Source organism: Patagioenas fasciata, chromosome 8, assembly GCF_037038585.1.
Source record: "Patagioenas fasciata isolate bPatFas1 chromosome 8, bPatFas1.hap1, whole genome shotgun sequence".
Taxonomy (NCBI): Eukaryota; Metazoa; Chordata; class Aves; order Columbiformes; family Columbidae; genus Patagioenas; species Patagioenas fasciata.
In genome coordinates this window covers 19,596,581-19,611,415 of record NC_092527.1, presented here as the reverse complement: position 1 = coordinate 19,611,415, position 14,835 = coordinate 19,596,581, and the positions used below count along the sequence as shown (strand labels likewise).

At 39.9% G+C, this 14,835-nt stretch overlaps 1 long non-coding RNA gene across 1 annotated transcript; it reads left to right on the top strand.

The window, feature by feature from the left end:
• The first annotated feature begins 7,300 nt into the window (after positions 1-7,300).
• On the top strand, positions 7,301-13,282 carry LOC139828496 (uncharacterized). Its single transcript, XR_011740173.1, has 4 exons — positions 7,301-7,380; positions 7,480-8,094; positions 10,647-10,780; positions 13,197-13,282. It is a non-coding gene; the product is annotated as an uncharacterized lncRNA (long non-coding RNA).
• Positions 13,283-14,835: the final 1,553 nt, after the last annotated feature.

Here is a 14,835-nt window from a genome sequence, read left to right as displayed (position 1 = left end):
TTAAAAGGGAACATGTACTCTTCTAGAATAAAAGGCTGCAGCCCTTCCTCATTTCTGAAAAAATGAGATCATAATTCCAACCTTCATACTCAAGGCTGTGACTTCAAATGGCAGCTGCTGAAGTCAAAGTCTGGGAAGATATCTTTCTAAATTGCAAAGAGGAATGGGAAGTTAGGAGACAGGATCTCCTGTGAACTCCCTGTTGGCAAGTTCAATTTGTTCCCTGTTCAGGGTGTTGGTTTTAAGGACCCTTTTTGTTCTTGTTGTTGGCTTGCTCTCCCCACGTGCTGGGGGTAAGTGTTATGACAAATATTAGAATGCAAGATTCCTATAAGACCAGGTCTGTTCTGCTGAGTGCATCAGTGCTCATGTTCTCTTCTAGGACAAACAGAGGGAGCTTTACTCCATTTAGCTGTGATTTTTACCCCTTAACATCACCTGTGCAGTAGAAAGCAAGTGACCCAGCTATAAATGAAGGTCAAAATTGCTCTGTGTGTACACATGGTTTCTACCATCAGATAAACAGACAGGTAAACATGTGGTAGCTACTTTAATTAATCGTCCCCTGGGAGCTTTGCCCATTGCATTCCCAAGAACAGTATGCAAGATGCGTCACTGCAAAGAAATTCCACAGGTTGCATCAAGTGACCCCTTACCAAAAGCATGGCTGAGAAAAACTGTAATTTCCTTGTTAGAATCACATATTAGCACCTTGCCAGCTACATTCTTGACTGCTCTTCAGCTCTTTTTTTTGCACTTGTTGCCCACAAACACTGCACATAAATCCATCTACAGGGTGACTCACAGCATTATTCCATGTTAAACCTCTTTCTCTGAAAAGGCTGTACTGGAGTCATTTGATGCTGTGTTTACTAGTGCCCTGGAGGCCTCCAGGCATCCCCAAGTCAGCTGATTTTGTGTTACCAGGGATAAACAAGTAGCGCTCAGACTGCATGCCTCCACAACCGTGACTTCTTTTCGGTCATAAAAATAATTTCCCAATTTATGTGGAAATTATACATTGCTCACCAAATATAGGAAACAGATCACATTGCAGTCAATATTTTACAGGTGCTCTGTGGCCAGTTCTGGCTGTGACTCATTCAGAAGTTCCCTTTGGCTTTGGTTCTTCCCAGTTGGGCTGTTCACACGAAGCAGTGTTTGTATTAGCAGATATTAGCCTTGTTACGAGTGGGAGTAAACACTCATTATTCACAGGATAGATAATTGCCCAGGGGAGCAATTATCTTTTTCCCCTTTTCTTTCTCTGTCCCCTCAAAATCTGGATTTCTGCCTGGTGTAGGGAAGTTTCTCAAAGAGTTAAGAAAGCAGAGAATACTGAGAGGCTCAGGAAAGAAATAGCATCCCAGGATGTGCTGTCTAGAAACTGGTTTTCAAAACCTTGAGTTCTATATTAAAGCCGCAGCTTTGCAGAGCAAAGTTTTCCCCTTTTCAGCCTGGATGCAATATTGCACAGCTCCCTTTGTATTTTGGGGGAGCTTTGCTTTGAAGAAGCTCTAAACTGGAGAAAGTCCCTTTCAGATGAGGGATTGGGGCTCTCCCAAGTGTAGATCTGCAGTGAGAATGCTATTATGAAAGGAGATAGAGAACTGTTTGAATAACAAGGCTATCTGTCTATCCAGCTTATTAATCTCAGCTCACTCTCAAATGGTTCGCAAGGTGTCTGCTGTCTGAGGAAGCTGTAGTGTCCTACATGTAGTTGGCCTTCCCTGTGCTTTCAAGGCGTGATCAGCCAGGTTTTCCTGTGAACCCCAGAGGACTGTGTGATAGGTCTCAGCAGGAGAAGCAGAAGAAAGTCCTCCAAAGGAGTGTACTTGTTAGTTCTCACCATGATGGTAGATGAAGTTATGCTATCCAGGTGAACTTTCTCCTGCTACTGGAAGCTCAGCATTCCCTGATAATTGAATAAAACCGACGATGAAAAGTTAATGTTTAAATTAATTCTGTCTAAAAAAGATACATATAAACCATGAGTCCGTATAGTCTTTATCTCTTTTTTTCCCCCTCTGTTTTTGTTGTGGTTTTTTTTTTGTGTGTGTGGGTTTGGTTTTTGGTTTTTTTTTGTTTGTTTGTTTGTTTTTTTTTTTTTTTTGGCTTTTTTTTGTTTTTACTGGAAGTGTGAGAAGCTTTATAATCTTAGAATTCACATTTTGTGCAGAGAGAACTTGACCTTTCATTGGGGGTTAGGGCAGTCATGTCAAGAGACACTTTTTAGGAGTGTATTTGACAACAGGAGGTGAGACTTTGAAGACCGAAGAGCACGTTTAGACCCAAAAAATCTCCTTTGCAAAAGAGAGAAAACAAAAGATCTAACCATTTCCAGTTTCTATTTGGATTTGAGGGAGAGTACAGGCAGATCACTGGAACTTAGGCATATCTATTCAGAACCCGGTATATCAAGTTTCACGACTTGTCTCTATTGGTTGGTGGTTGTGCCAGCAGACACAGTGGTCACTAGCATGTGTATTTTTGTGCTATTTCATTTGTGTGCTTAAGTCATCATGTGCAGACATTAGGCTGCAATATCAGCTCTTTAGACCTTTTAGAAAAAAAAAAAAAGTCAAGGGATGGAATAGGAGCTCACAGCAGGAGCTTACCTTCAAGCTGGGAATCCACTCAGCACTCAAGCATTTCAAGACATGGAAACACTGGGAGAGGGTAAAATTCGTATCGACAGATTGCTCAGCTGGAATAGCTGCTGTCTGCTTGAAAGCCCAGTCATTCTTTTGGAGCCAGTTTAGGTCACTGCCTGTAGTGTCAGTAAAGGCAGCCCAACAATTAGTGAAATCCTCAATGAGATTAGGTTTCTATACATTTCCCTTGGTGACATCACAGAAGAGTTTGAAGAGAAAGCTGACAGACTCATTATTATACTGGCACAAGGTATGGCTGTGGTCTTTCCAGTGCACCCAAAATAAGTCTCATCTTTGAAAGTGAGTTACTGTATATGTCTGTGGCTTAAGGGCAGCCCTGAGAGCGCCCTCAGTCCTGCACAGGAAACACCGAATGAAAAAGCCATTGTGCATCTCCCTTGCTTGTTAAGGAAACTTAGTTCTGTTCTGAAGCCAGAACCCTGCAACCTGCATAACAACAGAAGTTCAAATTACCAAAGCTATTTTGATAATGGTATCATGTCTGGGGCAAACTTTAAGAACACCCGTGTCAGGTAGATAAGCTCTCTGGGAGACTTCCAATGTTGTATATTACCAGAAAATTTCTATGTTTTTAAGTCCATTTTCCTTAAGCTCTTTAAAATGAAACCACCACAATAGGAAAGCAGTGTTTCCCAATAAGCAATAGTACATAAACAGACACATTTTTCATCATGCATTTTCCTGTTGTAAAAAACCAACCAACCAAACAAAAAAACCAAACAAACCTCACCAAGCAAACAAACAAAAAACCAAACAAAAAAACCCACCAAAAAAACTAAAAAAAACCCCCAAATCCACAAACTATCAGTGGAAAACAAAGCAGCTCTGCCATGCCAGCTAACCAGCTAGCTTGGTGTAGCATAATGTGGAGGGAAGAAAAGAATGTGGCTTCTTGTGACTGCTTAAAAAGGGGCAAGGAAGGAGCATGGGGAACAACGGGTGCATGCTGTATGGAGTGTGCATAGTCCTGGAAAATAAGAGAGCGAAATGCTGGTGAAATATTGATAGGACAGATAGGATCTGGAATGATTGATGGCGTGTGTGTATCTTGGCAAGTTTAATTGGATTTGTTGGGGTAGAGGGTGGAAGAATGTGGTGCATTTCCTTTCATGGGTTTATTTCAGTCTCTCCTTTGCTCTCCTATAGAAGTGACATTCAATGCATATCCTTCTCATTGTCTGCATAGAAAACCTGGTCTTTATTCCCCTGAATTTTAAGGTGGAGGGAGCTGCATGAAAGGTATGAGAAGAGATGTAAACCAACTTTCACTGCATTTTGTTCATTACTTGACTTCACTCTTGAGTGAGTACTCTTGCCCAGTAAGAGTGGTAACTTGGAGAGGAAGAGAAGGAAAAGAGAACATGTAATTGGATAGTGGTTGAATTAATCTCAGAGTTATGTTGCTAATCATAACAGGAATTCTGCCCTGAGGACTTGCGTATATGCTCTATGTGGGCATTACTGTGCTTTTCTTTTTGGGTTATTGTCAGTAACCAGATTTCTCTCATCTTCCTATCAGATTTAAACCTGAGACTTCAGGCACAAAGGTGTTAGGTTACACCAGAATGATAAAGTCCAGATTCCTCAAAATGCCGATGAGCAAAATGCCTGTTTAGCCTTGTAGCTTCCATTGAAACTAGTAGATGTCTGTGGGGAGCCACCTCAGTTTCTTTGATGGCCAAAGCTTAGATTCCCAACAAGTTGCCAGCCATGGTTTCTGTGGGCTTTCTTCTGTGAGGCAGTCTTTCAGCCTTCCCCTCTCCCTCTTGGCTTTCTCCAGTGTGAGTATCCTGTACTTTTAAGTAAACTGTTAAACCAACTATTCTCTCCCCATGTCTGATTTCTACTCGCTCTGGTGTAAATCAAAAGTTCCCTTGATGTCAAAACCAGCAAGCAGAAAGCCACCGTGGATTTCTGATTCCTGTAATAAGTTTTGTTTGTTTTTGTCTAATAAAACAAACTACTTTTATGAGTTGTTTGTTTGATATTTGCATTGAACTTACTGTTGGTGAAAAGTCCCACCATGGGAACTGCACGGATGGCAGCTGTAAGTTTTATCTGCATTGCTGGGCTTGTGTGGTGGGGTCCTGACCTAGAGAAACACATCTGTGATATGCAGGGAGAAGGTATTTTGTCCCCCTGGCTCTTAGCCTTTCACTATTATAGGTTGATACGCAATCTAGTTATTGCACACAGGAACGTGGATCTGGAATGGACATCACGTCTGCTGTCACAGGTGAACTTCTAGAGCTACATCTTGAAGCAGTCAAGTTTGCTGTTGTGATTCCCATTACAAAGTTACTCCTTCCTCTGACTTTTGTCTGATTTTGGTTCAGGTCTTGCAGGCCAGAGAGCTGATAATGAAGGATGACAGCTTCCTATGTGTTTTAAAGAGAGAATCCCAATTGCTGTTCCTGGGCTCAATGGGAGGCAAGCCTGCTTTCTGCAGAGGTGTAGGTGAAGGAGCAAAGAATCAAGGTGAACTTGCTTCGTGTGGGGAAGATGGAGAACAACTGATAGAGGACACTACATTTCACCAAAGGGTAAAAGTTTTCACTTGCTCCTGCTCAGAGTTCAGCTTAACTCACCAGCCAAAGACTTGATAGTCCCTTTTCAAACTTGCGAGCTTTCCAGGCTCTTGGACACATACTTCAGAGCTGTTGGTATTCAACCTCTTGCCTCTTCCCCTCTTTTGCTTCATCCTGCCCCACAAGCAAATTTAATAGTCTGTGAAAAGTGGTGGGTAAGTAGGTATAGGGAGGGTGCACTGATGACATGTTCAGTCATCTCTGAAGAAATGAAGCCAAACATATGTGTCTGGTAGCAGAATATTTCTGGAGCAGTTTGTCTGTTTTCAAATAACAAGCTTAATGCAATAATGTCATTACCCAGCTCTAAATTCAAGTATGTGTTTTCACTGAAACACAATAGAAGCTGAGCTATCAGTCAAATACCTCATTTTCATTGAAGTAAAAGCCAGTTTCGCTGGCAGAAGTATTTCTGAATTTTCCACTCTTACTTATTTAAGGCTGCTTTTGGCATGAGATAAGTGTATCTTCTTGAGGCTGATTGAAAGACTTCTGGGTGGAAAGAAGGCAGAGCATAGGAAAACATTCACTGTCTGCTTGTTTGTTTGATCAGATTTGTTTTTATTAGTATGAGCTTAAGATTCAATTTCTGAGAAAAAAAAAATTGATTCAAGAAACTATGCATCGTTTTCTGCTCTGGATGTTGTACGTCCTCTCTTCCGAAAAGCCTGAATTTCAGAAAAACCAACAGGTAGCATTCATGAAGAGTCAACCATCGTTTTTATTACTCCGCTAATCAACAAACCTCCATCTCCTGCTTGCTGTAAATCTGCTCCCATTGCCTCAGATGTTAACTCTATGGTCAGTTCTCTTTAGTCTTAGCACCCTCTGCTGTGGACGGCTATAATAACATCGTATTTAATTGTTCTTGGTTTATAAGGTATGTATCTCTTTTTGTACCGAAGGATCTACAAATGCAACATAGCTTGTGTCAGTGGAACTGCATGTATCTGGTATGAAAAATGTATTCTTTCTTGTGTTAATCTGGAAGGTAGTTTTTTTCAAATGTTTACTGAAGAAAATATGTGTAGAATGCAGATTTTAAAATATTCTCTAGATTAGATTAGAGAGGATCCTGAACCAACATCTTAATCTTTGCAGAAGAGTAGTGTAGACGTGCAACCATGCTTGAGTCTGGAGATACCAGTCTCGCACATGCTATAAGGAAAAGTTTATATATGCCCTGTTTTGTTCCTGTGGAATGTGCACTGATCATAGAATCATAGAATAGTTTGGGTTGGAAGAGACCTTTTAAGGTCATCTACTCCAACCTATCTGCAATGAGCAGGGACATCTTCACCCAGATCAGGTTGCTCAGAGGCAGCCTGTCCTTGAATGTTTCCAGGGATGGCACATTCACCACCCCTCTGGGCAACCTGTTCTAGTGTTTTACCACCCTCATTGTAAAAAATTTCTTCCTCATGTCTAGCCTCAATCTCTCCCCTATCTTAGTTTAAAACCATTAGCCCTTGTCCTATCATGTCACTTCTATCTCTGGTGCCAGGTTTTCTACATGCACAGAGGCACGTTGGTTAAAATTGGCTTTGTTGGCTCTCATTTATCCAGACATTCTCTCTTGCCAGTACAGTCCCTAGCTAGTTCTTCACATCAAGGCATCTCTTGTGCCAGCAAGGCTGAACCAGGATGTGGCCCATTGTTTTTTTTTTCTTTTCTTTTCTTTTTTTTTTTTTTTTGAAAAAGATACCACTTTAAAAGTGTCAAAACAGACAAGAAGTGAAAAGCAAGTGTACTTATCTGCCTAATTTATAAAGAGAATTTTGCAGGGATTATACTTGAAAAATCAAACTTTGTTATTGTATCTTCAAGTAACGAGTTCCATTTTTTAATCTCTCGGTGGCAGGAGAGTAGTAGATTTGATTTCAGCACAGATACAGCCTGAAAACTGGAGAAAGAAACTGTTCCTGTTAGGTAAACTATGGTCAATTCCTTAATGAAGCTTCTTGTCATAGATCCTCAGATGAGAACACTGTTTCCAGTGACCCTTTCTTTCCTTCTTCTTCCTCTCACATTTAGAATCTTTCTCCAACTCTTCAGGCTTGAAGGCTAACAAGATGGCTACACCAAAAGGATGCTTTTGAAAAATGCCATTACTTTAGGTAACATATGAGCAGTTCTCTGTACTTTCAGTGTCTTCCTTTAAATGCTTAAGTATTTGTTTTCAACCCTCCCTTCATCTTTCCTATTTTGTCTTCTAGAATGCAGCATGTGTAACAGCAATAACAGTATGAATCAGTCATTTTCCTTCTCACTCCTCCAACTCCATCTGCTGATCACTCATATGAGAGCTCTAACAGCAGATCTGCTTCTGAGGATTGCTGAAGACATGGAACAGTGAAAGCCTTCTTGTCAAGCCTCCAAAAGCAAATAGCAGCAGAGATGAGATTTTGAGTACATTAGTAATAATACCGTATTGATCTCAAAACTCTCTACAAACATTAACTAATTAAGCTTCAAAGCAGTAAAGTAAGTTTGCATTGATAAAGCCTATTTAGCAGATAAAGAAGTGAAAATAAACAAAGGATAAGTGAAGCGACCGGCATCACGTGGTGAGTGAAGATCAGAGAAAGTGTCCTGATTTCTAGTTTTCCTGCCTTTCATGTGATGTCATTGACAAATTTTTTCCAGTGAAGCATGCGGCTTCAAATTGAGTCATTTGGGATGTTTTGTTACAAGCCTGAGCATTTCTTACAAGAATCAAGATGATATAAATGCTCACAAAAGTAATAAACATTTTTAGCTGCTCAGGTCCAGCTTTGATTGACAAGGAACCATTTCTGAAAGCAGAGATGGAGCAGCAGTGGCCATGCGTGGTGAGTCTTTCTTTTCTCATTTGTGGTGCTATCTGGATAGAAAACTGCCTTAACCTGCAAAATGGGAATTTAAATGGGCTTGACACTGATGTCATGCATCTCTCCCACCCTTCCTATGAGAGGAGTAAAGCCTTCTCAAGGGATTGCTCTGCTCCAGTGGTCTCAGCCAGCCTGTGCAGCCTTGGGGGCTATCATAGACTGAAATGGCTTAGAGTCAGTGGAGCAACCCTGGCTTAAAACCAACATAACAAAGTGGAGGATTGGGCACACAGTAAGTGAATCATGCAGAACAGCATTGACCCAAAAGAGGATGACAGCTTAGAACAGGTTCCTCAGAGACGTCAAGTTATCCTTGGAAAGGCAGGTCTCAAAGCCAAGGCTTATGCTTTCTTAATGGGTTTCATTAGGCAGAAAGGAAAGGAACTGGAAAAAATACTTGTAGCTTAAAAGGGAACAGCTTCAGCACAGTTTAAAATTTGTTCCATTTTTCAATAAAAGAAGCCAATGCTGCCTTGAAATTCATGTCCCTTCAAAGTTCAAGGAGGCCTGTATTGTTGGCCTGCTCAGTCAGAATGCTCCAGCCACTTATTGTATGTGGATTGCACTCCAGGGACTGACTGAAAAAATATGATTTAGTGAAAGCTTGTACCCAAAACACATCATTGGCCTCTGATCTCTGAACATTTAAATATTTCAAGCTTACAAGCAGACGCTGTCACGAGGACAGACCCTGATCCCTAGCTGATTCTAGAACATCTGTTGAGGCATTTACCAAGTTAATAGATTAGCTATGAGAATCAGGCAGGTGTTTTTCACCAAAGCCAGAAAACATCAAAATCAGATTGCCCTCCAAGTCTTTCAGCACAGGCAATCGAGTTAGAATGACTCATAGAGTCTAACAGATAATAAAACACACATAACATTTGCTTTAAGGTACAGGTGGGGATATTTTGTACTGTGCTTAGGAGAAAGAAAAACTAACTCTATTTGGGAATAGAGTAATTGAATACAGATGGGAGGAGGCAAATGAAAGAATTTAGCAAATATCTCAGTGGAATAGCTAATGGGAACGAGACAGAATAGGAAATTAAAAATTATTCGAAGCAGATGGACCATTCTTTGAGTTTTTTAAAATTTATTAGGGCTGCGAAAAAAATGTGTCTGTTTATTTTCCACGGCCATGAAATTAATGACTTGGTGAGTTGTGCTTGTGCAATTTTATGACTGCCATGTCATTTGTCATAATTTGGGTGCTGTTTGATATGGATTTATGAATATTTCCTCCCCCCAACATGATTTATGGGTGTTGGTCATATGTGAATTAGACTGTCACCTTTAGTATGAAAAAGTACAAATGACAGATTATTAAAAAAAAAAGTGCTCAAGTGCTTAGTGCTGGAAAGCAGAGTTCACAAATCCCATCCTCTGCTGCTTCTTTGGAAGTTTTTGCTTGGAACTGACAATTAAATATTTGGAGTTGAGTCAAGCATATGGGAACACTGAGAGGGCTTGAACAGATCTGAACTCATCTGAACTTCACCTGTGAAACTCAGCTTGAGTCATGCTTTCCTTGTACTGTGCATTGAAGGAAAAAAATTATATCTATATCTATATATATATACACATATACACACACACTACTTGCCATAGGAACAACTGATTTACTGTACCAGAGCAGCAAGTTGGCCTAGCAAATTTGCTGTCTTGCTTCCAGTAGTGGCCAGTTCTAGGTGAAGCTTCCAAGAAAAGTGAAAATAATCTCACACGATATGTCCAGTTATGCTGCACTGTATAGTTGAAGGAGTGAAGTTAAAGGACATACAAAACAGTCAGCTGGATTTCTGTCCTACCCTAGGCTTAGCTCCAAAGCACTAACTTCTATACTAGCTGTTACAGCTTCCACCAAACCTGTTAGTATTTGACATTTGTTTTGCAACATGTAGCAACAGAATGCACCAGTTTAGGATGGAAGAAGCAGCATAGTTGCTCCTGAATTTGAGCCACCTGACTTTAAGCGTAGAACTGAGGCACCTAATTTAGTACCTAATCACCCAAAGCTCTCCCATTGATGCTGGAAAGTGATATGCACCTCCAGAGGGCAATTCGGTCCATGTGTCTCCATCCATTGATTATGCAGGCAGACTAAAACGGTACCCCTTCCTAATTTAGCTCCCCAGTTTGGTGTAGAAAGTCATGTGGGAGGAATTAGAGCCCAGTATGGGGTATAGCTTTAAAAAGAAGAAACAATACACCTTGCACGACAACAAAACATTGCTGATCATCATGCTGAGCTAGCAAATGTTTCTTTGTCGGGACATGACTGGTTGTTTCTGTGGTTCTTAGATGACCATATGCTGAAGCCCATTTATTGAGCCCCCAGTAACATTGCTTCTGCAGTGAGAGGCTGGTAATTCTTAGTAATAAGTGTCTCTGCACTTGTGGGGAACGGATGGATTACTTTGCAGGGAGCCACCAGGACAGGCTTTGCATTTCTGGATAGTACACATTACCCACATTACCTTTAAGGGTAATTGATTTTTTCTTTCCTGTAGATCATCAAGCAAGAACCTGCATTAGCAAACAAGTGTTGTGTCTGCTCTTGTGACGGGAGCTGAGATGCTTTGCAGTGGTATTCAGCAGCTTCACGGAACTGCAGTTTCCAGCTAAAAATTAACCAGGATCACCGGTATTGAATTCAAGACTGAGGTCTAGTGATCTCAGCTTACTCATCAGGAGATCTCCACAGCTACTGGAGAAAGCTCTGCTCATCAACCGGGATACATTGATATATATCCAAAATATCCCATTGCTTGGGCCAATGAAACTTATTTCCATCTGGCACATCTAATCAATTCTGAATTCCTTTTATTGTGCAAAAGTAGCTGACTGTTAAGCTCTGTGGCAGTTTTAAGGTGGAAAAAAAAATCAGAATTCAGAAAACTAAAAAAAAAAAAAAAAAGTAAAAAAACCAGTTTCAGTCAAGTAAAGTATTTTGCTTAAATGCAAACAAAATGCTCTATTTAGGACTTACCTATGTTTAAGAGAATTTTGTCTTACTTGAAAAATTTTTCTAAACAATCTCCTTTTCAGTTTTTTTTTTAGGAATTTTTTTTTTTTCCCTAATTACCAAACATGTATCATCTCAGTCATTTTCAAACATTTTGGGTTTTGTTTCTTTATGGAAATCAGTGGTGAAAATGAAGCAAACTTGCAGAACCTTCTGTTTCACCAAGCCTGCATTCACCCTGAAAATGTTTTGGTCAAAGCATTGAGCCTTGATTAATTCTTCTAGTTACTTTTTAATTTTTTTACTTACTGGATGCATTGCCTTATATAGTAAGTTTTGCATTATGTTTTGCCAGATTTTGAAATCGGTGAATTAAATATGAAATCCTTTTCTGGAAAAATCTTTATACAAGGTTTGGGGTGGAGAGGAGGAAAATATCTACTGTTCGATAAGAGTAGTGTTCTCACTGAGCTTATATCAAAGCTCTTTTGACCATATCTTGCATTTAAAAGGCCAACCTGCTCATACTCTGTTACCATAAAGAAATTTGCCAGGAAGGCAGGTGTCTAACTATACAGGGGTTTGAGCATAGCTTGCGGCATTAGCACATGTACCTTGGAAGAGAGGAGAAGTAGACAAAGGACGAGGGTGGAGATCATTTGAGCCCGTACAGTTCTAATAGAGTAGTAAATTTTTTGTAGCTGTTGTTTAAGTATTTTGTTTCTTTTATATAAAAGAGGTCAAAGATATCTGAAAATGAGAAAATCCTCAAGTTTGCTTTCAGTTGTTTTTAAGAGTTACTGAAATATAGCAGTGTGTTTCTTGGGAGGCACCATTTGCACACACATGTCTGCAACTCTGAGTGAGTCACAGCTGCAGAGTTTCTTTAAGGCATGCATGCTTGGCTTTGACATGCTGAGATTTATGGTGAGATTTAAGTTCTTGTACCAACGGTGACGTTTCCTGAATAGTTTTCATCCAGATGGTCTCTGAGAGGATAAGGTTTAACAAGATTTATTCACTGAGAGGGGGCAATGCAAATTAAAATTACAAGGCGTACTGTATATACAGAACTTCTTTCCCATTTACTGCCTCACGAAATGTAGAAAATCCTCTCTCTATTCCCCCCCACCCAAACAAAGTTAAATGGAGTTGCTTCTTCCAACATATCATTCGACTCTAAGCAGATTAGGGCTTTGGCAAACAAGTGCTATTAATTTTGTTGGGGTGCAGGAAGGGGTTACCACCCTTAGTGTCTACCCTGCCACTTTGCCACAGTACTGCACCCTGCTAGTGGCAGCAGCAGATGCAAGCAAGTGCCAGTTTATCAACTGTCACAGTTTGCAGTCCATTGGCAGTTAAAATTAATGTGCTGGCTCTGAGCTGTATGGATGAGGGTTGGACCATGTTGCTTTCTGATGGCTCTGTTTCAGCTTCTGGTGGGGGCTTTCTGCAGACAGCTGGGAGAGGTAACCTCTTCAGCCATTACCACTAAATCCAGCACAGCCTCTCTGACTGAGCTCCAAGCCTTTGAGAGCTGTTAGGACTAACAGCACTGTTTGCGGTCCAGAGGCCGTATCTACACTGGGTTATAAGACCAGTTAGAGTCAGTAGAGCACCAGTCTTTTGTGCAGACTGAGTATCTAAGCATGATAATTCAGATTGTGATCGCTGAACCTAGATTCTATGGAAATTGCATGTATTTTGCACACAAAAAAAAACTGATATAAAAACCTTGCAGTGTTTTATAATGAAACAACTAAGCACATGCTTAACAGCTGCAAGATAATTATCTTCACCAAAGAAAACTAAAAGGTATTGTTCTTATGCTGTAGGTTAAATGTTTTGTAAGTATTTTGTTGGACAGAGTCAGGAGGTCTGTAGTTTTCTGAGTTTGTCTTTTTAAAATACTGTGGAAGTTCTATTAGTATAGACTTATGCAAGTTCTGTTGAAAAAAAACAAAAAAAAGTTGTTATGAAAAGATCAATATGTCTTATCATTTGTTTTCCTCACTTGCAGGCTGATTTTTTTACCCCACCTCTATATCTTGAAGTAGCAAAAGTATCTTAACTGTTAATAATTTGGCTTTTTTAGCAGGATCAACACACTTCAGTTTGAGTATCTTTGAATCAAGCCAAAATTCCAATGACAGAAGGCAACAAGTTCATCCTAGAGCAGCATTTATAGGAAAATACACTGTCCTGCTTGTTAACCAGCAAAAACCAGCTCTGCCAGCGTATTGAATTTAGGAGTTTGAACATGTTCAAGGTATTTTCACCTTTTTTTAGTTATTATTTTGCTTTGCTATCTCGTATTATATGAATAAATATCTTTCATGCATTGCCTGCTGCTAGTTGAGCTCTAATAGCTGAGATCTTTAGGATCAATGACTGGTCTTGAGTCCTTCAGCTTCTGAGCTGTCAGCTTGTGTTTCTTTTACTTCTAAAAGGTAACTGCTCAACATTTCATAAAATCACATGTGCTTTATACTGTCTCAATTTCATCAGCTTCAAATATAGGTACTGAAAATCACTGATCACTTGAAATCTTGGGCTGGGTGAACAACATCTTTTTAAAACAATGGAAAATAACAGGTGAGAAGACTTTGTGATTGTTCTTCATGGCTAAGAATGGACAGTTGGAGAAAAACATAAAAGGGTTAATAACTGTGACAAAATAGGCATCATTGTATTGTTGCAAGTTAAAAATATGCCTTTTGCCGCAGGGCTTGCATTAATATTGTTTGAGAGGAGTAGCATCAATGTACTGTAATAGACTTTTATTAATAGGCTAGCACAGTCATCAGTCTCTGGGTTGGTGTGATTGCTGAATGCAAAGAACATGAACATCCTGACAAGCAAGTAACAAAATCTATCAATCACTTTCAGCATGAAGATGCTGTGATAATTATGTTTACAGTGGTAATAAAATATGGATAAATAAAGTGTTCAAACACATGGAAATTTTAGGGTCCATAGTGAATATATTATGAAATATGAAAGATGGCATCACCATAAATTCACCTAGCTGCGTATACTACGATTATTATACTCTTGACCCATCTTGCTATTTTTAGAATATATTTCACGCATTTTTCATTTGGCACTGTTCAATGGTAAAATCACTCCAAGGCTAAAGGCCTAGGTTGAAATCTTTTCTTGCCATAATCATGTACAAGGATGTTAGGTACCCTTCCTGTTGATGGTGCTGATGCCCTCAGAGCAGCAGTGTGGTGGCATTTTATCATTTGTGTTAGTCACTTTATCTTTCCGGTCTTGGCCAGATAAAAATGGGGCATGTTCTGCTCCAGTTGTGGCCAGTTGTTTCCAGTCATTTCAGTGGAATTACTGTAAGCTTATGGTATAAGGAAAAACAAACTTCCTGGTCTAGTGGCTTTTGGTGTCAATGAGTCAAAGTCTCCCAGCCTGAGAAACGATCCCTCATGTGGTTGCTGCCAAGAAAAAGAGCCCTGATTTTATTTTTCGTCCTAGGGCCGTGACCCTGGCAGGACAAAGAAGCCTTATGTATTGGGAGTCCATTGCATTTACATCAAGTTTCAATCTCTTTAAAATGCAGGTTAATCTACACTTTAGCTTGAGGAAGAACGTGGCCCAGTCTGAATCACCAATCGCACTAAACAGTATCTGGTTTGTCTATTTTTTATGATGATGTAGATTCAGTTCCCGAGAGAGGTGCTAGTTTGACACTCCATGATACCGATGTCTTTGTGCTC